Here is a 23,841-nt window from a genome sequence, read left to right on the forward strand (position 1 = left end):
TTACCGTGGAACATATAAGAATGACTTTACTGTGCCCAACATCATTAGTTGTGCCCAGCATCATTAATTATTAGGAAAATGCAAGTTAAAATGACACTGCACTACCACTGCACAACCATTAGACAAACTATAATAAAAAAGACTAACAATACCGTGTGTTAATGAGGAGGTGGAGAAACAGGAACCCTCATATATTGCTGGTAGAAATGTCAAATGAAATAAGCACTTTGAGGAATAATTTGGCAGTTTTTTTTTTTTTAAGTTAAACTTATACCTCTCATAAATAAGACCCTATGATTCCACTCATAGGCATTTACCCAAGAGAAATAAAAATGTATGTCCCTACAAAAACTTATATGCAAATATTCATAGTATCATTTTTTGTGACAGGCAAATACTGAAAAGAGCTTCCAGCTGGAAACAGTTCAAATGAACAAACAAAATGAGTACATCTAGGGGTAATGGAACACTACTCAGTATTAACTGATAGGTCCATCAACACGGTTGAACCTCAAAAAAATAGCTTGCTATGTAAAAGACGCCAGACACAAAAGGTGACACACTGTGATTTTATTTATATGAAATTTCTAGATAAAGACAAAATTTTAGAGCTAGAAATCAGATCAGTTCTAGAGCTGGAGCAGATGTGTATCTCAGGGAGGTACAAAAGGAAGCTTTGGGGGTAACATAAATGCTGTAAATCTCGGTTGCGGTGATAGCTGCACAAGTGTATAAATTTATTTAGAAATCACCAAACCATTAGAAAAGGTCACTGGCTTCATTCATATTTGATGCTGTCTCTTCTGGGGCACGTATAGATCAAGAAGAATATGTTTTAGGAAGTATGGGTTAAAACAATCTGAGACAATAAAAAATTACTGGGTGGCCCCAACTGAATTGGTCCATAAACTTGTCATCTTGTGCTCCCTGACCCATTGTTGGCCATAGAAAAACTAGAAATAACCTAATGTTCCTCAACCGGGTAATGGTTAAACATACAAACAAACAAACAAACAAAAAAAACCTCATCTATGTTATGAAAGGCCATGGGTATGCAGTTGTAACAAAGAATTAAAAAATCTCCAAAATATGCTAAGTGACAAAAAAAAAAAAAAGGCATAGAACAATAATGACTAGTGTAATTTAACCCTAATGCACACACACACAAAGTTACATTAGGCTGTACCCCAGGAAAGACTGAGACAATGAGAGTAGAAGGGGACTTTTACATTTAATAAGTTAAGTTCTCTTCTGTGATATTATAACTTTTTCATTTTTAATTTCAAAATACGTACCACTTTTACAGTTTAAAAACACTAAATGCTTTTTACTGGCCCTTGACTAAATATCACTTATTGGCAAGCAGTTGGATGTCCTGGTAGCTTACTAGAAATGATAACAGTGACAGCAAGATTCTCTGTGCTCAAGGTTTCTACTATGACGGCACGACCACGCAATGCTGCCATCCCTATTTCGAGGCTCAAGGAGTCAAGTCATCTGCCCAAGCTCACCCAGGTAGGCAGAGTGGGAGTGAGGCCTCTTAACTTTAAATCTGGCCTTTTTATTCAGCTGCCTGCCTCATCAAGGATGATGATCAGCATAATGGTGACCCTCAGGCACTACAGTATCCTAAATGCCTTCTGAATCATCAAAGAAAGGTTTAATTATATTTAGCGCAGTTGGAATTTTACCCATATGTTATTGTGTTTTAATCTCTGGAAAAGTCTTCAGCCTCTACAACACATACTGTCACCCTTAGTTTGAAGACTGTGGCTGACAGGACCCCTCTGGCCAGGCTGGAAAACAGAGAACTTACTGGGGTTCTTTTTAAATTAATTTATTTATTTTAATTGGAGGATAATTACAATATTGTGATGGTTTTAGCCATACATCAATTTGAATCGGCCATAGGTATACATGTTCCCCTCCATCCTAAATCCCCTCCTCTCTCCCTCCCCACCTTATCCCTCCTAACACTGAAACGTATATATTACCATATGTGAAATAGAGAACTTACTCTCAGGTTGATCCCATTCATGAGCTGAGACTATTTTACTTTCCTCTAAAAGAGAAGATATTTCTCCCCCCTCAAGTCTCTTCTCTCAAAGACCGGGTCAGTCCAGTCTTCCCACAGTCGGAGAACAGAAGGGGTTAGGAGGGGTGGCCTGAGCCACCACCAGCAGAGGCCTCAGGGTGCTACAGCCTTAAGGCTTCTCTCCCAGCCCCCTCCTACCAGCTGGAGCACTGGTGACAATCTCCTGGTCACCACACCCTCACTCTGGCTGGGCATTGCCACCACATGTGAATGGGAGCTCTCACAATGAAAGGGAGTGTGTGAGTAAAGGAAAGCAAGTCTGAGCTCAGGCTGAAGGCCTGAGGCCACACTGCTTTGAAGAATAGCAAATATGGGCCTTTAAACTACAGAGTGAGCTTCTTTGTGACCATACAGGCTACCGCAGCAAGGGCAATGTCCTTTTGGGGGTTGATCTGCTCAGTCCACACAGGTTAAAACAGACCTTGCATTTTCTATGTAGAGACAAGAAGTAAAGACCTAAGACTGGGAATCCGGCAGCCCATCCTAGAAATAAAGAGAGAGAACTGTGCCCATTTTAGAACCAGACAAACTTGAGTTCAAAACCAGCCATGGACTCTAATTGGATAATTTGGAGTAATCTATATGCCTCAGCTTCTTTGTCTATAAATCAAGGTAGGGATAATGTTTATTTTGATGCTGTGATTAAAGATTAGTCTACATAAAGTACTTAGTATCATTCCTGGCACATGATTACTAAGACGTAGACATTATTACTATCAAACTCTCATCCTGGTTCTGCCACAAAAATGAAAAAAAAAAAAAAAAAAAAACAAATAGGTGATTCCTCAAGATCCTCCTAGGTCTGAAACTTTATGATCCTGTTACTGAAATGAGCAAGAGGGCTTAACTAACTTGATTACCATGAGAAGCCCCTGGACTCCATAAGTTAGGGATTCATTTCCAGGTCTCCAAGACATCCTGGTTTCTGCTGCCCCAGGAGCACTAGAGCAGGCTCCAGACTCCACACTGATAAATCAGAACCCAGGTGCAAGACCAGGTGTCCACTGTAGGATTCATTAACCACAAGGATGAAATGGAAGAAGCACAATTCCTACCTCTACATTATTTCTTCTTAAAGGCTCTTTCTTTAACCCTCTATTGATAAAAACTACCATGCTCTTTGTGGGTTGGCAAATGTTAAAAAACAAAGAAGAAAAATATCAACTATAATTTCACATGCAGCTGTGAATACTTCATTTTATTTCAGATCTTTTACCTACACATACTCCTCCTTTTGTAAGTGAACTCACTGCATGTTCAACTGCCTGTTTCACTTAATATTTTAACAACCAGTTCCCCAGTTAATGGTTCTCTACAGAGCTTGTGGCTTGTGGCTGTAGCCTCTATGTCCTGGCAGACAAAACCACAGATACTCCTCAGTCCATCTCCTAAAAGTCCTGAAGGAAAAAGAGTGCCAGAGAAATCAGCAGTCGCCCTCTTTAAAGTCCTTGATCCCCATGATTTTCATAAAGTCTGAAGTTATTCCTAGGACACAGTTCTCCGTTGGCTTTTTTGATGGTCTCCCTGAAGAAGAAAGACATTGGAGAGAAAAGGGTTTAATTCTTCTCTGACCCCTGAGGTTCTACGTCTGACCATCGGACAATGGATGTAGAAGTCTGAAGGGCGGTAAAGTCTGGGGGGAAGTGAAAAGTTAGGTCACAAGCAACTAGAGTCAAAAAGCAAAGATCCTCCTATCACCTACAGTTCATATGGTTGGTTTTGTTTAGTCACTAAGTCATGTCCGATGCTTCTGTGACCCTGTGGACTATAGCCTGCCAGGCTCCACTGTCCATGGGATTTCCCAGGCAAGAATACTATAGTAGACTGTCATTTCCTACTCCAGGGAATCTTCCTGACCCAGGAATTGAACTCATGTCTCCTGAAACACAGATTCTTTATCATTGAGCTAGGGCTAGGAAATCCAGCTGACAGACCACACCTACCTCTAAAAGTCCTGACTTCATAGAGATGTACTCCCCTCTGGCTGGGTGATCATAGGAAAATGCCCAGGAGAATGCAGTTATGATGTTCCCATGGACTGTTTAAAAAAAAAAAGTTAAAGTTAAAAATAAAAAAGAAACTAAGAGGAAAAGAAGGAAAGAATATGAAGTAAGTGAACATAATTTGAATACTGGCAGTATCACTGGTGTTAATAAACTAACAGTATCAGCTTGAGACTGATCATTAATAGAGAATGGTAGATGAAATGGTAGTAGTGGTATTGTAACACCAAAGAATTGCTTTCTTTTCAAAAATGACATTTGAACCAAGCATGAAGCCAAAATTCAAAACTATCCACCAACAGCATCTCTGGTGTTTAGTTGCTAAAACTCCAGATTCAGAAGCATAGCCAAGAGGGGCACACTGTTCTAAGTCAGAGCTTGCAGTAGGGAGCAGGTTTCTGTCCATCTGCTCCTTCAAGGGAACTGAAAGATTGGCAAAGAACAGTGAGTTCATGTTGCACTGAGAGCCACTGGGGATAATTCAGGAGAAAATACACTTCCAGCACAGGATAACATGGCTACCCAGAGGAGCTGAATGCAAACAGAGTGTCTGTCAGGTGACGTACCTGGCCCCTCCTTCTAACCCAACTTCACTTGGTGCCAAAGGACAATGATGGCATTGGGGGAAAGTTATTTTCATTGCATAGTAAACACTTCTCCTGGGTTGAATAGAACAGAGTTAGCCTGCCTACAGTATCCGTTCTCCAGTGCACCTTGTATTGATGTTAATTTTCCAGTGGGGCTAGTGTGGGGGTGAGCACCTATCTGAAAATTCCCTTAACCTTGTAACTATTTTGTATATTCCATTTTACAGGATTCTGTACCTATACTAAGAACCAAACATGAACCAAGTAAAAGTATTCATCTCAGATAGTAAAGTGCACTCTTGTGAATTATGAGTCTCTCCAGTTAGTCAGGACCCATAGTAATAACATTTACAATAATGGAGAAGATACTGAAAAATCCAAACTAGGTAAATCCACTCTTATGGCAGAAAGTGAAGAAAGAACTAAAGAGCCTCTTGATGAAAGTGAAAGAGGAGAGTGAAAAAGTTGGCTTAAAACTCAACATTCGGAAAACAAAGATCATGGCATCTGGTCCCATCACTTCATGGCAAATAGATGGGGAAACAATGGAAACAGTGACAGACTTTGTATTTTCGCGGGGGGGAGGGGGACTCCAAAATCACTGCAGATGGTGACTGCAGCCATGAAACTAGAAGACGCTTGCTCCTTGGAAGAAAAGCTATAACCAACCTAGACAGCATATTAGAAAGCAGAGACATTACTTTATCAACAAAGGTCCGTCTACTCAAAACTATGGTTTTCCCAGTAGTCATCTATGAATGTGGGAGTTGGAGTATAAAGAAAGCTGAGCACCAAAGAAGTGATGCTTTGGGACTGTGGTGTTGGAGAAGACTCTTGAGAGTCCCTTGGACTGCCAAGAGATCTAACAAGTCCATCCTAAAGGAAATCTATCCTGACTATTCATTGGAAGAATTGATGCTGAAGCTGAAACTCCAATACTTTGGCCACCTAATGCAAAGAACCGACTCACTAGAAAAGACCCTGATGCTGGGAAAGATTGAAGGTGGGAGGAGAAGGGGATGACAGAGAATAAGACGGTTGGATGGCATCACCAGTGTGATGGACATGAATTTGAGCAAGCTCCAGGAGTTGGTGATGGACAGGGAAGCCTGGCATGCTGCAGTCCATGGGGTTGCAAAGAGTTAGATGCGACTGAGCAACTGAACTGAAAATACAATGTATAGTTATAATAGGTGGGAAATCAAAATTACTCAAAGATGCTTACAGACTCAAGGTACATCTCAGCTCTTAGGAAGGTTTCTTGCTCCCAGTTATTTCTTCCTCCAACTTACCTAAGTGATGTCTCTCTTTTAAAGCTTTTCTATTCAGTTCAGTTCAGTTCAGTTCAGTCGCTCAGTCGTGTCCAACTCTTTGCAACCCCATGCATCGCAGCACACCAGGCCTCCCTGTCCATCACCAACTCCCAGAGTTCACTCAAACTCATGTCCATTGAGTCAGTGATGCCATCCAGCCATCTCATCCTCTGTTGTCCCCTTATTCTCTTGCCCCCAATCCCTCCCAGCATCAGAGTCTTTTCCAATGAGTCAATGCTTTGCATGAGGTGGCCAAAGTACTGGAGTTTCAGCTTTAGCTTCATTCCTTCCAAAGAACACCCAGGGCTGATCTCCTTTAGGATGGACTGGTTGGATCTCCTTGCAGTCCAAGGGACTCTCAAGAGTCGTCTCCAACACCACAGTTCAAAAGCATCAATTCTTCGGCACTCAGCTTTCTTCACAGTCCAACTCTCACATCCATACATGACCACTGGAAAAATCATAGCCTTGACTAGATGGACCTTTGTTGACAAAGTAATGTCTCTGCTTTTCAATATGCTATCTAAGTTGGTTAAAACTTTTCTTCCAAGGAGTAAGCGTCTTTTAATTTCATGGCTGCAGTCACCATCTGCAGTGATTTTGGAGCCCAAAAAATAAAGTCTGACACTGTTGCCACTGTTTCCCCACCTATTTCCCATGAAGTGATGGGACCAGATGCCATGATCTTTGTTTTCTGAATGTTGAGTTTTAAGCCAACTTTTTCACTCTCCTCTTTCACTTTCATTAAGAGGCTTTTTAGTTCCTCTTCACTTTCTGCCATAAGGGTGGTGTCATCTGCATATCTGAGATTATTGATATTTCTCCCAGCAATCTTGATTCCAGCTTGTGTTTCCTCCAGCCCAGCGTTTCTCATGATGTACTCTGCATATAAGCTTTTCTATTAAGGCTCTTCTAATCACCTTCCCAGAAATCCCTTCTTCCCCTGAACGCCTAGTGCTCTTATTGTTGCTACAGTTTCAAAATGTCAACTGAATTGTTGGTATGTCCCATCTTTCACATGGGTTATTCTCTCTTTAAAATTAAAAAGCTTCTTTTGATTCTGAAAAATCCCCACAACTCTCAGAGCAGGGTATGACAATGTGATGCTCAGAACCAACTCAGAGCCCCATGGGGGAGCACTGACCCACCTGTGACCTTTACTGACCCTGCTGGGTCAGTTCTCACCCCTGCCTCTACTTCATCACCTGCCTCTTAATCTCCAGCCCTAATACCTCTCTCTACCCAAACATTTCCTTTACTAGTTCCCAATTCTCTCAGGCAGCAGGAACCCCAAATGATATTTGATTTGTCATGTTTTTCAGTTTTATTTCATAATCCTCTCATTCACAAGGCACAGAACTCTCTTAGGGGATAGGGACCAGGTGGGTTCAAAGGCCTGTCCTTGGAAACACCATCTTTCCAGTGACATTTCTTAAAGTTCAGTGCAATCTATCATGCAAAGCTCCTTACTTTGGTTGATTTTTCTCTCAGGACGGTGATATTCTTCAACAGTGCCCCAGCAGTCCATCAGTTATGATGGTCAAGGTCTCAATTTCAACTGCCAAGAGCATTCAAATTCTTTCTCATGGAGCACTTGGGCACCAGGCCAATCAGATGGTCATTGTGTAACCCTGAGATTTCCATGGCAATTAGGAAGAGGGCTTTTCCACCTAGAGCACAGGGAGGACCCTTTGAGGAGGGGAGGGTACCCCTCAGGCCAATGAATTAGAATCTTGGTGCTGGCCTATTCCAAACCTTCCAACCAAGGAATGAAGTTCCTGGGAAATTAGGGTAGACTGGTTTTCAGTGGGGGTTCCTAAAGTCACATTGTACTGAGCAATACTTGACAGAATACTTATTTAATAAGCAGTTTGCTACTTTTAAAAAATTTGGCACAATGAAAACGATCATGTGACCCAATATATATCTGAAAGAAAACAACACTTATTCAAAAAGATACATGCATCCCAATGTTCAGTGAAGCTCTATTTACAGTAGCTAATCACTGCAGATGGTGACTGCAGCCATGAAATTAAAAGACTCTTACTCGGAAGAAAAGTCATGACCAACCTAAATAGCATATTGAAAAGCAGAGACATTCATTTGTCAACAAAGGTCCATCTAGTCAAAGCTATGGTTTTTCCAGTGGTCATGTATGGATGTGAGAGTTGGACTGTGAAGAAAGCTGAGCGCTGAAGAACTGATGCTTTTGATGGTGTTGGAGAAGACTCTCGAGAGTCCCTTGGACTGCAAGGAGATCCAACCAGTCCATCCTAAAGGAGATCAGCCCTGGGTGTTCTTTGGAAGGAATGAAGCTAAAGCTGAAACTCCAGTACTTTGGCCACCTCATGCAAAGCATTGACTCATTGGAAAAGACTCTGATGCTGGGAGGGATTGGGGGCAGGAGGACAAGGGGACGACAGAGGATGAGATGGCTGGATGGCATCACCGACTCGATGGACATGAGTTTGAGTGAACTCTGGGAGTTGGTAATGGACAGAGATGCCTGGCGTGCTGCAATACATGGCATCGCAAAGAGTCAGACACAACTGAGCGATGAACTGAACTGACTGAAGACATGGAAACAGCCTAAGTGTCCACCAACAGATAAATGGATAAAGAATATATAGAATGAATATAAATATATAATGGAAAACTACTCAGCCATAAAAAAGAATGAAATTTTGTCATTTGCAGCTACATGGATGGACTTGAAGAGCATTATGCTAAGTGAAATAAGTCAGGAAAAAGTATATAAACACTATAAATTATATCACTTATATGTGAAATCTAAAAAATACAACAAACTGAATTTAACATAAAAGAAGCAGACTCACAGATGGAAAGAACAGACTAGTGGTTACCAGAGGGGTTGGGCAATATAGCGCTGGGGTGGGGTAGTAGGAGGTACAAACTATTGGGCATAAAATAGGCTCAGGGCTGTATTCTACAACATGGAGAATATAGCCAACATAGTTCATAATAACTGTAAATGTACATTAACCTTTAAAAATTACATAAAAATTAAAAAAAGTTAAAGTAGCTCAAAAAAGAAAGCCATAGTAAAGAAAAGTTTTTTAAAATTTGTTTTAATACTAGACAGCTTTGTTGAAAAGGTGCATTGACCAATTCTTATTAGCATTTCTGTTGTTTTCTTAATGTCTGTCTTCATTGGGAGACAATGTTGACTCTAACAATTTGCGTGCATTTGTGGTCACACACCCCTTACAGGTTGCCTTGAACAGCTTGGTTTCTCCCCCTGTGATGGGATATAAGCTCTAACAATAACCAGTCTTCCATTTATTATTGCTGAATAATTCCTTCTCAGTGGCTTTATAATAATAATAATATTTTTAAGAAAGAATTCATATTGTTCTGTTTGGCTCTTTTGAGATTCTTAGTATCTCATTACATCAGGGGAGTCTTTGTTTCCTCAAGGTAAAAAAACAAAAAGCAGAAACCCACATGCTACTGGCCTTTTTATTTAGCTGGCACAATACCAGCAGTGGGAGAGTCACTGTGAGAAGGAAACAGTAGTAACATGGATCACTTCACGTTAAAATGTGGTACCTAATTATTGTTTTTAGGGGCAGTTAATAAGTGGTACTTATAAGTGATTAAGTATATTTGGGTTTGGAAGACCAATGGGGTGAGAAGAAAGCCACTCAGCTTAGTAACAGTGTGGAGTGAGAGTTTGAGTACTGCATCTGCCTACATAGTCCCATCCCACCCCACCCACAGTGCCTTCTCGTGAGTTTGACAATGGGCTGAGGAGGCCTGGGAACCACCCAGCCAATAGAGCCCATTCACAAAGGACAACCTGAGTTTGCTATGTGTCATCACAGATGCAGCTTAGCATCCGTGGAGAACAAAAAAGATGTTAAGTGTATTTACAGCTGGTGATGCTGAATAGAAGGTCCCTGAAGATGTCAAATATCAGGAGTCCTTACCCTACAGCATGTATTATACCAGATACTAAGGATGAAAAGGTAAATAATAAGCTTCCCCAGCCCCTGGGAAACTCCACCTTGCAGTGAAGATAGACCCATATACACTGCTATAGATTTAATGCTTGTGTCCCCCCAAAAATTCATATATTGAATTCTAACCCTCAAACTGATGGCATTAGGAAGTAGGGTATTTGAGAAGTAATTAGGTCATGATGGTGGAACCCTTATGAATGGGATTGGTGTCCTTAAAAAAAAAGCCCCAGAGAGCTGCCTTTGTCCCTGCCGCCATGTGAAGATACAATGAGAAGTAACCGGGGAGAAGGCCCTCACTCAACCATGGTGGCACCCTGATGTTCCAGCCTCCAGAACTGTGAGAAATGAATGTCCATTGTTTACAAGTGACCCAGTCTGTGGTATTTTGTTATAGGAGCCCAGATGGTTTGACATGCATTTCACTGAAAAAGCACAATGATGAGGAATGCTTTGGTTGTCTAATGGTTAGGACTCAGCCCTTTCACTGCCAGGGCCTGGGTTCAGTCCCTGGTCAGGGAACTAAAATCTGGCAAGCCATATGGTGTGGCCAAAAAACAAAAAACAAACCCACAAAGATGTATTAAAGCAGAGGTATACACAAAATATTGTGGGAGCACAAAGATGAGAATAACTAATCCTGGCCAGTTTGGAAATATTGAAGGGGAAAGAGGAAAAGGTTCTGTGAAGGAAAGGACATTTGACCTAGGCTTTCAAACAGGAAGAAGAGTTCAGCAGGTAGAGGATGGACCCTTCCCCAGAGGAAGCAACATAGCAATGAAAGATCTGGTTTATATATACAACAGAATATTATTCATTCATAAAAAGGAATGAAGCATGGAGGGCTTTTTAATTTATCAGCATTTTATCATTATTCTATTATGGATCTATAATGCTCTTCAGAAAAATTATTTGTTTTAATGAAAAAAGAAATGTGCATTGATTTCTTAAGAAGGCACTATAAACATATCCATCAAGATTTTTTTAATTAAAATTTTAGCCCAATAATTTTTCTCCCAAGAGCTAGTGTTATAGACACAGAAACCAGGATCAAAACATGTTGAATGATCGCCCACTATGTGCCAGGCACCCAGGCGTGGGACCCCAGTCATACACAAGGCCAGGCCTCGGGAAACTCAAAAAAACAGGTTAGCAAATTTTATATAGAGGTCCGTCATTTCCATCAGGATCACCTAGATGGCCTTTTTAAAATTTCTTAAAAGCTACCTCCCTCCACTTAAACCTACTGCTCAGGATCCCCAGGGTGGAAGACAGAAACCTCTGGCTTAAAAACTGCATGGGTGGCTGATATTGTCAGCCTGGAACTAGCCTCAGGGCACTATTAGTGAGGTGGTTCATGGCCATGTCCTTTGAATACTGAAAAGCTGCAAACTAACTATAAAGAAAGCTGAGAGCAGAAAATTGATGCTTTTGAACTGTGGTGTTGGAGAAGACTCTTGAGAGTCCCTTGGACTGCAAGGAGATCCAACCAGTCCATCCTAAAGGAGATCAGTCCTGGGTGTTCATTGGAAGGACTGATGCTGAAGCTGAAACTCCAGTACTTTGGCCACCTGATGCAAAGAGCTCACTTCAACCCTGATGCTGGGAAAGATTGAGGGCAGGAGAAGAAGGGGATGACAGAGGATGAGACGGTTGGGTGGCATCACCAACTCAACGGACATGAGTTTGGGTAAACTCTGGGAGTCGGTGATGGACAGAGAGGCCTGATGTGATGCAGTCCATGGGGTCACAAAGAGTCGGACACGACTGAGTGACTGAACTGAACTGAAGGGCTATGGAAGTTCACATAATTGAATGGGACTTGAAAAAAACAGGTTAGCAAATTTTATATTTAGTATAATCACAATTTTATTAATAAAATATACATGGAAAGAAAAAATATATGACTAGAAGAAAACTGGTGAAAACAGGAATACCAATATCCATTATCTTATAAAATCTATTAATATTTTCTATTTTTCAGTTCAGTCGCTCAGTCGTGTCCGACTCTTTGTGACCCCATGGATTACAGCACACCAGGTCTCCCTGTCCATCACCATCTCCCGGAGTTCACTCAGAGTCACATGCATCGAGTCGGTGATGCCATCCAGCTATCTCATCCTGGGTCGCCCCTTGTCCTCCTGCCCCCAATCCTTCCCAGCATCAGAGTCTTTTCCAATGAGTCAACTCTTCGCATGAGGTGGTTTAACTTCCCTGAATTTTTCAAAATTCTCTATAAATGAACACACATTGCTTTAATAGAAAAATAAATTACCTTTTGAAACAACAAACAAGGATTTATTATCCCTTCCCAGTGGCAAAACTCACAGGAAAGCAGGATACTATGGCAGCAAAAACACTGGCCTCTTTCTCCAATGTAGGCCTTACGTGTTTGCAAGTCCTTGGTTTACAGGAGGCAGGACTTTATGAAATAGGTTTCATGATCCTCATTGTGTAGATGGAGAGGAAGTCTTAGAAAAATCCATTCACCTGTTATTCAAAAGATGCTTGCGGCACCCATGAGTCAGTCAGTCATAGAGAGCCAGGTCTCTGCTCTCCCAGTCAGGATCCCACAGACTGGTCATTCAACAGGCAGATTTGCTCAGAGCTGAAGAGCGGCAGAGCCAGGATGTGGACCCACGTCTTTCTGCTTTCAGGACCCAGATTCTTTTCAACAGAGCCCTGGGTTTCCTAAGCACAGATTCAAGATACATTATACTATTTTAGGGCCCCCAAAACAGACATGGAAGGCGTATGGCCGCACTGTTCAGGCTTTCTTATCTTTAACTCATCCTTTGCAATCACCACCCACCATCGTTGCACCCAGGGTTTCCATCTTTCATCAGAGGTGGGAGAGTGAATGAATAAAAGTGAAAGAATTTTTCTATACATCCATTTTCATCATGTGACTCTAATACTCAAAATTTGTTCAAGGGTTGCCCATTGCCTACAGGCACGGTCATTCAAGGCCCTCCCCTGACTGTCCCTGTCCTCCTCCCACCCATCCCATCCATGAGTCCCCCTCCCATCCAGTATGTCCCTGCATCAGTCCACTTACTGAGCTACACCTCTTTATCAGCTCCATGGCTTTGGACATCCTACTTAATATCATTAAATTCCATTTCCCCATTATAAAATGCTTTTTTAATTAATTTATGTTTAATTGGAGGATAATTGCTTTATAATATCCTGTTGGTTCCTGCCATACATTAATATGAATCAGCCATATATATGTGTATGTCTCCTCCCTCCTGAACCTCCCTCCCACCTGCCACCCCATCCCACCCTTCTAGGAATTGTATCTCATCAGGATTTTTTTAATATTTATTTATTTATGTATTTGGCTGTGTTGGGTCTGAGTTGTTGTATGCTGGATCTTCGTTGTATCACATGGGATCCTTTCCATGAAGCACACAGACTCTCTGGTTGTGGTCTCTGGCCTCAGTAGTTGCTACTCCCAGGTCTAGTTGCTCCGTGGCATATGGGATCTTAGTTCCCTGACCAGGAATGGAACCCCATCCCCTGCAAATTGAATTATTTTCTTTTTTAAGAAAGAGATTTATTTATAGGTTTATTTATTTATCTGGTATTTATTTATATTAGAGCTTAGGATCTGGCTGCACAATTCCTCTTTTCACAAAGAAATTTCAGAAGAATCTGTCTCATTTTGAGTTTCTTCATATCCACAGAGTGCAGGATGAGTTCTTAACCACTGGACCACCAGGGAAGTCCCTATCTCATCAGAATTTATTAAGAATTAAATAAAATGTTTCCTATGGAGCACTGTGCAAGGTCCCAGCCCAGAGTAAAATGATCTGTAATGTTAATTTATTGCTATTATTATGGTTGTGACTGTTGTTAGTCTTTTGTTTTTTGCTTTTCCCTTCCCGTATCTTTATTTACACCTTTTCCTTCCTCTTCCTCATAGCCCAAACCTAAATCATTTAATTCCCAGGTCCTAGCTGAAAGTCCTACAGGCAATCCTAGCCCATAGGAAACACTCCCTCCTCTGAATCCCTTTTGTACTGACAGCAACGTTGTAGTGAGAATTGCAGGACAACCTAGTGACTAAAATCCTCAGGCTCAGGTGTCAAAGAACCTGAATTCAAGTCCCTGCTCTACTGCTCACCAGTGCAAGCAAGTTTCATCTCCCAGAGTTGGTGTCCTGTCACTTTGGGCTGACCTGGAGAGAAGCCAGCAGACACGCCTGCCACCCTCACCCTAAAGTCTGCTGGGCATTGTGGCAGGGCTGTCAGAGTCCTGTCCCCCAGCCCTGAGATGCATCACTAGGCATTTTCGAGATGGGGCTGCCTAGGGTTTATCAGGGATAGTTAGATATTTAGAGGCTGGAAATTCCCAGGCAAAAACAACCACCAGTCCTTTGAAATCACGTCGCCAAAAGTCAATCACAAACTTGCAGTGCCATTGTAGCACAAAGTCCTAAACTGAAAATTACTGTGTTATAATGAAGTAGCCTCCATCAGCTTTGCCTCCATGATAAAGGCCCATGGCCTTTAAGTACTTCAGAGAACACTTTGGTGACAAAGAAAGCATGACTGGTTACAAGTTTTGTCTGAAAAGGCTTAGGTTCCAAATGGGATTTATTCTATCTCCTACTAAGACTTGCCTAAAATTTATGTCTTGCCTAAAGCCTCATGCACACAGTAGGTATACATGTGCTCAGTCATGTCCAAACTTTGTCACCCCATAGACTGTAGCCCGCCAGGCTCCTCGGTCTGTGGAATTTTCCAGGCAAGAACACTGGAGTGGGTTGCCATTCCCAACTCCAGGCGATCTTCCCAACCCGGGGATGAAACATACATCTCTTGCACCCCCTGCATTGGCAGGCAGATTCTTTACCACTGCACCACCTGGGAAGCCTATGGTAAACAACATATGCTAGAAATTTATTTAAGCATTAAAAGTCATTTATCATTAATTAATTAATTTGAAAGGGATGGCAAAATTGGCATCTTTGACTGAATAGAAATTTCAGCTAGAAATACATTCCCCTTTTTGAAGTTTAACTGGGATAGAAAAAAAAAGAGACAACCTCAATGTCTATCAATGGAGAAATGAGTAGGTGAGCTGGAATAACCCCACACAAAGAAATACTATGCAGACTCAAATACGCACTAACTTGGAACAATCTCCAAGAAACATTTTAAAACTAAAAAAAAAAAAAAAAAGTTTCAGAAAGAGATATTTCTATTTCTATTTATTTTTTAAATCTCCAAAGAATTTACATTTGTATGTAGATGTGAAAGGAAATTCAAAAAATACAGAGAAAACTTCTGACAGTCAGTCGCCATTTACCTTTTAGGGAGGGGAAGACAGAGTGCATGATTGTATGTGAAGTGAAAGATCTGAAATGGGTGGGAATGAAAATATTCACTTAACCTTTCACAATAATACAATAGTAGCATATTATCTATATAATAAAACATATACTGTCAAAGGGGAATAAGCAATTTAAATTTTGTTAGAAGTAATTTTAGACATGATTCAGGCAAAAACATATTTGCTAAAGTATGACCAACAGAGTAAAGAAACTATTTCACATTCTTTATTTTCCTCTGTGTGTATGTATGTGTGTGTTTTAAAAGCTGATTTCCTTTAGGTCATTCTGTTTACACTGCCACTTCACTCTGCCTTATCTGAGAATAAATTCCATGGCTAATGTGTTTTTAAAAATTAGAAGGTTTCCTTACTTAAAAGCCACCAATCACCAGGATTGACGCTAACAAGTATACTGAGCAAAATTTGATTTAGGTGGAATGGCAGGTCCAGGAAATGAAAATTTTGCATCACACAGCATTTCGGAACATGACAGTAGTCACTTAACAACGGAGGTCCCTTTATCTTTCCTAAGGACAGCATTCTAGGGCGGAAGTTGTCTAATTGTTCCAGGACATCCAGGTGAAGCCGGGCTCTATTCACCTGAGCCACCCCTTTCATTGTTCCCTTGAAGGCTTGCCTGCCAGCACCGTGGTGGTTCTACCTGCAGTGGCTTAGAGGGCCGGCCCCGGGGGCTGTTTCTCATAGTCTGCGTGCTGCATCTTGCCCTGAGACCCTGAGGAGGCTTTGTGGTATCACAACTTTCAGACAGACAAGCTGCTAAAGTAAACAGCAGGGGAGAACAGGCCAGGCCACACACCTAAAAGACACCTACATTTCAAACATTAGCACATGTCAAGATGGTTTAAGATCGATTAAAATAGTCTCAATGCCATCAGAAGCCTCATTCGCCATCCCCTGAATGAGTTTCTCTTTCTTTTCCCCACTTCCTCAAAATACCGGTAACCAGAGAGCAATTGTCTTAGAAATCTCAGAAATCCAGGGGCAATGGTAAAGTGTCCCAACTAGAATGCTGCAGGACAGCAAGGAGAAAACATGCCACCAAACATAAAGCAATCAACTGCTTCACAGAATATCTAACATAGTCATAAAGATCGGGAGATGCGTTTTAGATAGCAAAAGATAGTAACATTATCAAAAGGAGATTTGAGCAGTTTTTTGTACAGGCTAGTTTTAGAAAGTATTTTCATCTGTCAGATAAATTTTAAACATCAAAATATGATTTTGTTTGAGTCCAAAATTCAGGAAGAGGTTGTTTTCATACATGATGGTGGTATATGGCTCTGACTTCAATGGAAGGGAAGGTTGGCAATTATCCAAACAAATCAGATTTTTAAATCTGAAGAAGGGGAACTTCCCTGGTGGTCCAGTGGCTAAGACTCTGTACTCCTAATGCAGGGGGCCCAGGTTCAATTCCTGGTCAGGGAACGAGATTCCACATGCTGCAACTGAGAGTTCACATGCAAGTAATTTAAGATCTTGCATGCCACAACTAAGACCCAGTGCAGTCAGATATTTAAATACTTTTTAAAAAATAAAGTCAGTTTTTCTCACCCCTCAGGTGAAACAGGATTGCTAGATTAGATTGGAGTTGGGAACAGGCATATCTCAAAGAGATTGTGGGTTTTGTTTCAGACTACTACAGTAGAAAGAATATTCTAATTAAAAAGTCACATAAAAAAAGTTAGTTTAAAAAAATTTTGGATAAGGTGTTATTAACAGATTTCTACTAACTTTTATCTGTTTTTCACCAGTGTCTTTGATTCCATTTTGCTGTGAATGATTATTTGCTCAGTTGTATATTGTGAGAGTCCCTTGGACTGCAAGGAGATACAATCAGTCCATTCTAAAGGAGATCAGTCCTGGGTGTTCTTTGGAAGGAATGATGCTGAAGCTGAAACTCCAGTACTTTGGCCACGTCATGCGAAGAGTTGACTCATTGGAAAAGACTCTGATGCTGGGAGGGATTGGGGGCAGGAGGAGACAACAGAGGATGAAATGGCTGAATGGCATCCCCGACTCAATGGACGTGAATTTGGGTGAACTCCGGGAGTTGGTGATGGACTGGGAGGCCTGGTGTGCTGCAATTCATGGGGTTGCAAAGAGATACAGCTGAGCGACTGAACTGAACTGAACTGAACTGAACTGATACTGTGGGAATACATAGGAACACAGATTAGAGTGAGTATATTTTGTTTTTCCTTTCTTTGAGATCTTTTTAATTTGGCATGTAGCTCCTTCTGCCTGCCCCTTACCTCCATAGAGGTCTCCAGACAGCACTTCTTGACTAAATTTGGGGCTGTCTCTCTCAGCATTCATTCTTCCTATGAGAAATGCTAAGAGAACACTCTAGTCTTCCCCTGTAACAATTCTTACACTAAACCTCACTTTCAAGTGTAAGATCTCCAATGAAACTCTAGGCATGGTTATGAGAACACTGGGTGATCAGATTTCCATTCTGGCCTGTTTCTGGCTTGATTTGATTAAAGTCCACTCAGACTGTACATCCAGAGTCTTACTTTCACATTCTTCCACTGCCATTTAATCCTTAATTTCCTCTTCTGCTGGAATGCTTCGTGCTGAATGATTGGATTAAACTCACAACACTTCAGGATGTACTCAGTCAGCTTGGTGGTCCAAGACTCCTTTAATTGATAAGTGCCTTTTCCATATTTATCTATGTTAAATGTTGCCTCCTTCTTATTTTCCTTAGTTAATACAAGCTATTTGCAAAGAAGACAGAATTTTGCAGAAGAAGGTCTGTCTCTTTTTCAGGGAAGGAGATGCTTGGAGAACACCCCTTACACTAACTTTTTTTTCCCCCAAAACAAGCATTGAATCTATTCTTTGTCCCCAGCTTTCATGAACTTTTTGTCTTTTCTCTCCTTTAGATCTGTGTATATTCTCAACACCTGTCTCTCTGGGAAGCACATATCCCGTTTTTTCAGCTCACCAGAAGTAGACATATATATTATTTCCCTGAGGGTTAAAGAAAGCTATCAAAACTTGGCAACATATAAAGTAAATACCCACTAATTGTAATACATTCATTTAAATCAGGTCTTTATCCTCCTTAGGCATTGTAGTAGGTGGCTTCCTTTGAAGTCTTGTTGAATTGGTCCAAAATTACCTTGCCTGAGGCAGAAGGCTGTTTGGAACATTTGTTCTGAACCGATCCCCAAAGCAGTAAATCTTAGCCTTGGTAACGGCTCACATGCCACAAAGAGGAAATGTCCTGGGTAGGGCATGGATCCAGGCTTAGATCCCCCATTGTATGCAAAGAAAAGAAAGAGAAAGGGAGAGATAACTGCACAACTCTCAGGGATATAATGCTATTGTACAACTCTGATGATGTTATAAACCACAAACCCTATATGTTACTGAAATACATAACCAAAAGCCTGCCAGAGAATTGCTTTTCTCTTTTTCCTGCTGCATCCATTCATGTATGCATCTCTCATTTAACAATGATTTTGTTAGTGTTACTTGTTTGTTTGCTTGCTTGCTTGCTATAATTGCAAGTAGCTTATACCCCTCATTATCTTAAACTCATCCAGGGAATTTTATTTACCTATATGAGAGAATCCTGTTCCATCAGCATCAAGATATCGATATCATAACTTTCATAGACTCCCATCTTCCCCACAAGCCCACTGATAACCTGATGCAAACAATCATGCTCTGAGGTCTTCGGACATAGTCAAGCCTTTGTTTAGGCTGCATTTCATGCCTCTACTGTGTACATGAAACAACTTCCAAGTTTTTCCAGTCTGTTGCAAGGCTTTGCTTCTGTTATATCAGAAACTACTGTGCTGTAGGCAATGTGAAAGTGAAGTCGCTCAGTCCTGTCCAACTTTTTGCCACCCCAGGGAACTATACAATCCATGGAATTCTCCAGGCCGGAATACTGAATGCGTAGCCTTTCCCTTCTCCAGGGGATTTCCCCAACCCAGGAATTGAACCTGCATTGGGGTGGATTCTTTACCAACTGGGATATCAGGGAAGCCCACAGTAGGCAAAGAGCTATCTGAACGTGGAACAAATGATTCTCCAGTTAATTGTCATGAAGACAGCCTTCAGCCATGCCCTTTTTGACTAAGGGTGGAATCTAAATCAGGTTGTGGAGCATTTATAAATTACATGACTTAGAGCCATGTGAAAGCATATCACGGGACACACTGGGGAAGAAGTCATTCAAATGATGCTCCAGTGAAATCTCATCTGTGGATGACGGTAGAGTGAATAAGGGAGAAGGCAATGGCACCCCACTCCAGTACTCTTGCCTGGAAAATCCCATGGATGAAGGAGCCTGGTAGGCTGCAGTCCATGGGGTTGCTAGGAGTCAGACACGACTGAGTGACTTCACTTTCACTTTTCACTTTCATGCATTGGAGAAGGAAATGGCAACCCACTCCAGTGTTCTCGCCTGGAGAAACCCAGGGACAGGGGAGCCTGGTGGGCTGCTGTCTCTGGGGTCACACAGAGTCGGACACGACGGAAGTGACTTAGCAGCAGCAGCAGCAGCAGAATGAATAAGAATTATGAATCTCATCACAGCATAAGCTAAAGGAGTTCAGCTGAGTTAAAATGAGGGAGTAAAGCAAGAAAGAAGGTGACAAGAGATTTAGTAAGCAGGTGATTTTGCTCCATAAAAAGGGAAATTTCTCGGATGCTGGAGAAGGGAGATTGTAGAGAATGGGATGGCATTGTGCAGTAGGACAGGGGAATCATTCATCCAGATTAGAGCAGGCAGCAGACTCCAGAAGAATGAATCCAAGAATATGAACTTGATTGAGTACCCAATATACTTAAATATACTGACAAAAGATTTAGACAAGCAGGGAGCATGTGAAGATAAATTAGTATTAAAAATCTAGAAAAGTAACCCAAACTTCAAAAAAAAAAAAAAGCTAAATGAAAAGCAATTATTATCAGCTTCAGAGAAGACAAAAAGGTATGAAAGATGCTATGAAAAGAAATAAAGAATATCTTTACTCACTACTAGGATCTTACTACTTGTGATCTCCATAATATATTAAGTTAAATGCTTCCATTTCTCTAAGAATACACATTTGATTATACTAAAAGTCAAAAAAGGGAAAGAAAAATCATAACATAAAAATTTTAAGATTACCTGTAGGGCAAGTGACATAATATCTAGACATTTTTGAATTTATGGGCTTCCCAGGTGGCTCTAGTGGTTAAGAACCCACCTGCCAATGCAGAAGACATAAGAGATTCGGGTTCAATCCCTGGGTCAGGAAGATCCCCTGGAGGTGGGCATGGCAACCCACTTCAGTATCCTTGCCTGGAGAATCCTCATAGATAGAGGAGCCTGGCAGGCTACAGTCCACAGGGTCGCAAATAGTCAGACACAACCAAAGCGACTGAGCATGCACACAGGCTTTGTTGTACAGACTTCACTTTGGAGCCAAGTTAACAATTTACACAATCACTGAGCAAAATTCAAATTTTAAATACAATCTAAAAAACTCAAAATTTAAATGAAACAAATGAACCTCATTATATAGCCAATTGATGGCATAACCTTACAGAGATGATCTATCTCAAATGATTCTTACAACACAGTTGCTTGACTATATGTTCTTAGCAGGATATACTCTAAGGACAGCAGTTTTCACTAATTATAGTGAGCATATATTACAGTATAACAGTATAATAGTACTGTTGGTATTTTTGTTCCAAGACTATTATATAATCATGCTAGTGTTTTGAAAACTGAAATTTTCAATATCAATAAAAAGAGATAAATATGTAAGATCAAAGAGGTTGAGAAAAACATCTGAATTGCAACACATGTATATTTTACCTCAAATATATATATATATATATCTCCTGAAAAAGCCTAGAAAAAATGACCAACCCAGCAGCAATAAGCACCACTAGTGTCCAGACCATGCTCTCTAAATTCTATTTCCCACTAAAATGGATCAGTGCTCTCTGGAGATTCTCAGTTCTTGGTCTGGGGCAGAAAATATACAAGATGATCTTGAAATATCTTGTCATAACAGAAAGCAAAGATGCTATCAAGGATTACTGAGGTTGTATCAGATGGACTCCGAAGCCAACTTCAGGAGGCTTCTACTGGCTGAAGACTGGATAAATTGATCTTCAGTAAGGACAGTGGGCTTCCCAGGTAGCTCAGAAGTAAAGAGTCCATCTGCAATGCAGGAGACACGGGTTTGATCCCTGGGAAAAAGCCCTGGAGGAGGGCATGGTAACCCACTCCAGGATTCTTGCCTAAAGATCCCATGGACAAAGGAGCCTGTCGGGCTATAGTCCATAGGGTTGCAAAGAGTCAGACACAGCTGAAGCAGCTTAGCATGAACTCATCCTATTCCTTGTAGGGCATTTTTTAAAAGTATGCTTATCTAAGTTTACACATATATTTATAGATATCATCTCTTCTAAAAGAAATTATGAATAAACTAATTCTATATCTATTATTTTGCATTTTAAAAAATCTTAAAACTGTATTTTGAGGCTCTAATATCCCAATATATCCAGATTCCCTAATTCTTCTGAAAGGGCACACAGTATCCATAATAGGTTTATCCAGTTCTACACTGATGAATAGCTAAGCTTATTGAAGTTTTGTATGATCTTTTCTATTTGGTGTTCCTATTTCACTTTATACATTTATAACTTAATTGATTGTGAACTCTTTATTAAGATATAAAGCCTATTGAATATTTCTTTATTGAATGTTTCTTACACACTGTAAGCACTAGTGCTTCAACAATGGTATCTACTTGGCCCTCCATTTGAAAGGCTCCTTGAAAAATGCCCACAATGAGTTTCAGTACTCTAAATTTCCACAGCTATACTTTTGAGGTCAGTGACCAGATGCTTAATAATTCATCTTTGTTCCTAGAGGAAGCAAGAAGCTCTTTACAAGACAGACCATTTAGCGCTTTATAAGTCAGAGTTAACACTTGAAATTACACTCAGAGGTGAAGAAACAGTTGCCATAATAAAGAAGACATAAGTTACTTCACACCCTGAGGACTTGGGTCGATTTTGTCTCTGTAGATTTTGTTTCTCCTTAGGGCCATTAGACTTTGTTAGGAAGACAACATCACGATTGAACAGTACACCAGGAATCAACAAACAAGGCAGCTGCATTCTCCCATATGTTTTCCTCGTCTATGTCATTGGAGATTGTCACTGCAGTTGGTTTAACAGCTTAGCAAACCCTCAACAACTACCAGGTTCAAGGAGACCCTGAAGGTGGTATATATATATTAGAGGGGAATACTCCCTGGCACAGGCTTCCCTGGTAGTCCAGCCAGTAAAGAATTCACCTGCAATGCAGGAGACCCCGGTTCAATTCCTTAGTCGGGAAGACCCTGATAGGCCACCCACTCCAGTATTCATGAGCTTCCCTGGTGGCTCAGACAGTAAAGAGTCCACCTGCAATGAGGAAGACCTGGGTTTGATCCCTAGGTTGGGAACAACTCCTGGAGGAGGGCATGGCCACCCATTCCAGTATTCTTGCCTGGACAATCCCATGGACAGAGGAGACTGGCAGGCTATGGTCCATGGAGTTGCAAAGAGTCAGACACGACTAAACCCAGCACACCCCTGGCACATTAAAGGCTAATTCCCAAGACAGTAAGAAGTAAATAATGCAAGAAACTAAATTTTAAAGATGAAGCTGTTTTGTCAGATAAGACAGATTCTGCTTTCCCCCACCCCCTTTATTTGAAGTAAAAATGAAAAGTATTAAAGATTTTTCAGAGGTTTTGAAAATTATATTTTTAAATATCAAGAAATATTAGTACTTAATTCTGTGGTCATTTGTAAGGTTATTTCTTTGAAATTTAAGTGGGCTCCCTTCACACTCTTTCACACTCACACACACACACAAGCACACACACACAGGTGTGAGAAGCCCAATCACTCCAGGATTAGCTGTTCCTCAAAAAGCTCAGTAATGATCTGAAATCTGAAGCCCTACTTGAACTTTTCTACTAATTCAGTAATTACTGCTGTGCCTGAAATTGGCCCCTTTCCTGCAATTACTCAACATGCACTTTCAGTCAAAGAGGTTAACACCTGAATTTAGATTCTAATTAGCACCTAAGGTGGAATTTTTTGTTTAAAGCTTATTAAAATGGGGACTTTTCCCAGCATAAGATTTCACTAGTCTACACAGGTAAACGCATGTTTTATAGACTAATCTCTTTCTGGTTATCTTGAAAGCAACAGAGGTTAGAGATAAAACCAAGATCAACATTTCCCCATTCAAGATACTAACTTCAGAATAAAGCAAACTCAATCAATATCTGGAGTTGTCAAACTGGACAGATTCTCAATACAGCCAAAGACCACTGTTTCCAAACCCCCTCTAAAGAAATGATTTCTCCCAAAGGAAGATGTAAACAAATGGAGATAAAAAGAAAAAAGAAATTAATACTGGCATCATTAGCTTTCAGGGTGATCTCTATTTCTTTCCATGAATCTTCCTAAGCACTAATATTT

The 23,841-nt window shown here is 40.8% G+C and overlaps 1 non-coding gene across 1 annotated transcript; it reads left to right on the plus strand.

Moving 5' to 3' along the window:
* TRNAR-CCU lies at positions 16,692-16,764 on the plus strand. The gene has a single exon. It is a non-coding gene; the product is annotated as a tRNA-Arg (tRNA).

The sequence above is a fragment of the Capra hircus genome, chromosome 1 (assembly GCF_001704415.2).
Source record: "Capra hircus breed San Clemente chromosome 1, ASM170441v1, whole genome shotgun sequence".
Lineage (NCBI taxonomy): Eukaryota > Metazoa > Chordata > Mammalia > Artiodactyla > Bovidae > Capra > Capra hircus.